Here is a 4,660-nt window from a genome sequence, read left to right as displayed (position 1 = left end):
GGTCCTACAGTGAGACTTCATGAGACATTAGAAGACGTCACTCGCAAAAGGACACTCACCCTTTTTTGTTCGGTTTTTTGGTCTTCTCTTTAGGCACCACGATTCCGGATTTCATACGATCCGCTTCAGATCATCACGCGTTTTTTGTCTTGAGGAGGAAGCTGTCAGGTACTTTTCAAATATTCAGTTTTTTGGCGGGCTTGTAGAATACGGAACTAAAACGGTGAGTTACGGTATCTATGAGATAGCAGTGGTACGACTCGGCCAATCAACGCTGATCCGCCTATTCTACTCCCCTTCATTCTTACTTTTTAATGATATTCAAATTGCACTTTTTATCCGATTTCTTTGTTTTAGACCTTATCGGAAACAGTACCTGAGAGACTGTTTGGCAGGACATTAATTTCTAGTGTAGAAATTTATCAAGAACCTACTATTCAGTTTTCTATCATGAAATATGCAAACAGTTAGTCTAGTGAAATATAGAGAATGATTCTGGAAAGTCGTCATCGTTCATCTAGACCCCACAAGTGGATCTCATTATATATTAGTTCTATCCTTCTGCGAAAATGACTTCTAAAACCAACGCTCGTCATATTCCAAGAGCCTCTCAATTCTCCACAACAGACGTTTCCTCTGGAATTCGGAGGTTTCCGGACTAGCCCAAATTCTGACTCATATTCTTGAGAAAACAACGCAATAGATGTCCGAGCACATGTGACCTCCATAAAATAGTATTTTATTATTCGATTTCCACCTCTACAAGTGCAAATCAGATTCCAAGATCTTTGTCTCTTTTTCTTCCACCTAATCTCAGTAAATAGCTGGAGAGACTCACCAGGCCTAGAGTTTGATTGACTGGTTCTCTTGAAGAAAAAGAAGAAAACAGAAAAAATAGAAGAAACTTTGGCTGGTAGGAAAAGAAAAAGAACAACAAAAACAGAGATGAGCATTAGAAATAGGAAGAAAAAAGCTTTTTTCTAAGACAGCCTTCCAACGCTTTTGCTCTTTTCCCGAGCAGCACACAACTAGTTGACCTTGTGTTTTTGTCTGCTCCCATGCGATTTGTGCCCCTTGTCCCAAGAACATTCTCCGAAATTCCAGTTATGTACAAAGTGTGGGATATCGAGCATCCATCTCAAAATTAAAGTCTGGAAGGCATCAGAGCCCGGCATATCTTTTTGGGCATTTACTGCAGACAACAGAACAGTCGACGGGAATAAATGTGTCTAAAAATGAAATAGTAGTTCATTAGACTACAGGTAGTAAATGCAAGTACAAAATATCCGTTTTCATGCGGAAAACATAACCTCAAGTGTAATCATTTTGTACTTTTTTCCCGCCCTTTGCTTCTTCTTCGTCTTCTTTTCAGTCTACAAAAATCTCCAAAAATGTCTTCGCCATAAAAAGAAGAAAGAGATGATAGCTTATCAGTTGGCTTAAGACGTTAATATGTCCAGACGAGGCGCAAAAGTGCAAAAAAACGGGAGGGGAGGCACGAGGAAATTTGATATTCGGAGAAGAAAACGAGAGACAAGTTGTTGTATATTGGCACTTGCACTTTGACTCTTCGACGCATTGAGAAGCTAGAAACGGAGGGAAGTGATGAAATGAAACGTGAAAAACTGGGACACTAATAGGAAATTGAAACATATCAAAATCCAGAATCGTACCTACACTTTAGAGATTTTAACTTCACCATCCGGAAGAGATTGGATTGGATGGATGAAGAATTCCAAAACCCGGGAAATAGTGAGAGCTCAATCAAAATTGCCTTGAATGTTAGCATAACAGGTTGCACTACAAAAACTAACTAACTAGTTGCGAACATCAACAATCTGATTGTCTAATATATCTGAAAAGTGAGACTTGAAAAAGTATGAAAATCAAACAGAAATACAGGAGTCTTTTGAGATTATTCGAATCGTTAGATTTTTGAGAAATGAGTTTTGTACATCAGTTCTTCCTCCCGAAAACATGTTCTCTCGTAGAAAAAACTATATATTTTCAATTCCCATTTGATTTTCCGAATCTCACTGTAGAAGCTGACCTTAAAGACTTCAAAAAGTCTAGACATAATAAATCACTTATCTTCTTTCTATGCGTTTTTTTGTCTTCAATAGATCATTTGTCCTTCAAGCCAACCAGCCAGTTATCTGATACCGTACACTCTGGGCGGTCTTTTTTACATTCAAATTCGATGGGAAAAATGTTCGACGAATGTGTCATCAATCGTAGCGGCTCGAAAAGTACAAGAGACCTTTTGGTTACACATACAGATACTGTAACCGAGTCTTTCTTCTTTTCGCAGGTGGTGAGTAGTAGACACGAGTGCAACAAGGCAAATTGAATTTCAAATTTCTGAGGAGTGAATCGGAAAGAATCGAAGGGGAAAAGAGGATGAATTGCAATGGGACTGTAGCTAAAGACCTTGATGATTTGAAAAAAAACTGTCTCACTATTGAACAATATCCAGTTTTTAAATCTAAAAGTTGTAGGGGCTTCTCTGATGAAACTTCCAACAACAAATGGAATTCTGAATGCAGGTATTCAGATCAACTCAACTTTTGAATTCTTATCCAAATTCAAGAGTTGGTACTTCTACATTTGATCATATTTTCAATATTTCGATTTGATGCAATACTCTTTCGAATCTTTTCCTCTGATACATTCAATTGGCTCCAAATATTCTAAATCCATTTAAAATCGAGTTATATAGTGTAAATCGAGTTATATAGTGCAAGGAACTTTCTTACAATTTCTCTTTCGTTTTGCCCCGTAATTCCAAATAAACACCTGCCTTGATGATTGGTTCGCAAGTAGAGGGGTCGGGTGACAAGAAGACTTTCGTTTCTCGATAAGTTTCTTTTCTGATCATTATCAGGTGGCACTGGCATGCACATTGGAAGTTGATTGAAAAGTACTTGTGACTGATTAACTCGCCGAAACGAAACAAGTTCAACTTACTCAAGAAACGTACGAATATTTGATAAGGCAGAAATAAAAAGAGGGATCGAAACGAATTCAATGATGAACATGATGCTACTGGGAAACACAAAAACTCATCTCTTCGTCAAGCTTTTTTGTTTTCCATAAACCATTTTCTTGATCCTTCATGCCTTAAGAACATACTCAAAACACGATTCACTTCCTCAAAAGTTCATATGTTCGTCGATTTTTTAACAGGATTTTTTTTGCCTTAAAACGATAAAATTGGCCCTATTAGATCTGGAGAGGGAAGCAAATAGGTGAAAAATGAAGACTGTTCAAACACCTTGTTATTGCAATCAATTTGAAAAAAGTTAGATGACCTTTGGAAGTTTTTCGGTACAATCAGCAGTACAAACATCTTCTTTTCAGATTTCGAAAATGTTTGCTTTCTAGCAATCGTTCAGGTGGTAGTTGTTGGAAACTCGTGTTTACGATTCTAGAGATCTTTTATACTCAATCGATCAACTGATATGAGAGTGTTGAACGGCATGCTTCAACGATTTAATCTGATGGACCTGTTAAAATTAAGCGATGTTTTTCTTCATCAGGCGCGGATATACAACTTCACGGATCTGTTTTTCTAAGTCGTCGATCATATAAATGATACCAAAGAGCTCGCTCACTTTCTTTCAGATTCTACAGTATCCCAATGAGATGGCTCACTCGCTCTCTCTTTCATTTTTAGGCAACATCTTCTTCTAATTATCATCGTCATTAATACACCCTCCACTTGCACTTTTACAAATGACCTTTCATCGTCTTTTCTTCTTCTTTCTTCTCATCCATTCACTAATTGCTCGCTATCCTTCAACTTAACGATTCCTCTCGTCTCGTTCTCTATTTTATTCAATGTCCTTCAGAATGAAGTCGGGCACGGCGCCATCCGTTGTTGCTTCCACTTCATGAATCGACGGAAATCCTATACACTTGTGAGCATGTGCATTTCTATCTTTCACTATCTCGATGTCCACTTCGTCAAAGTGCATTTCGGGAAGAAGAAGAAAAAAAGAAGAAGACGGAGTAGTAGAAAAAGAAGATGAAGCGATGTGAAGTGAAGTGCGGAAGAAAGGGCAATCTGATGCTTCACGTCTTCTGAATCATCCGAAGATGGAATAGAAGCTTAGTCGACCAAATGACGCGTGATGCGTACTGGGGAACTATGAAACCAAAAACAACAAGAAATAGTGGTCCAGTTTGGAGGATCCTAAGTTCTGGGGGCCACGAGAATACTTTTGACTGGGGACCAATTTATGATCTCACATTCGGATGGTGTATAGATGCCGTGTTGTCTTCGAAACTACAAACTTTCAAATTGCATTTAGACAGTTTTCGTATGAGTTCTTTCATAAATTTAAAATAAACTCCAATATCTCCAGATTCCAAATTCTGTGATCTTCTTGATCATCTTGCTAACATTTCAGATGCCTACCTCCCCACGTCATGCTCACTAATCCATCTTAAACTCAGTCTGAATTCGTGAAAGTGCATATGGACTTGTCGAAAAAAAATGAATTTTGATCAAACGCATGAGACTCTAACTAAAGAAATGACACCACCGAATCGCAACAATTCAGTACACAAAAAGTTTGCCTTCTCCGCGTTTTTCATTGCCCACAACATCTTCTCAACTGATCATAAAACATAGTTGACAAACAAACCGGAGTGGCAA

Source organism: Caenorhabditis remanei, chromosome V (genome assembly GCF_010183535.1).
Source record: "Caenorhabditis remanei strain PX506 chromosome V, whole genome shotgun sequence".
NCBI lineage: Eukaryota > Metazoa > Nematoda > Chromadorea > Rhabditida > Rhabditidae > Caenorhabditis > Caenorhabditis remanei.
This window is presented reverse-complemented; position numbering follows the sequence as displayed.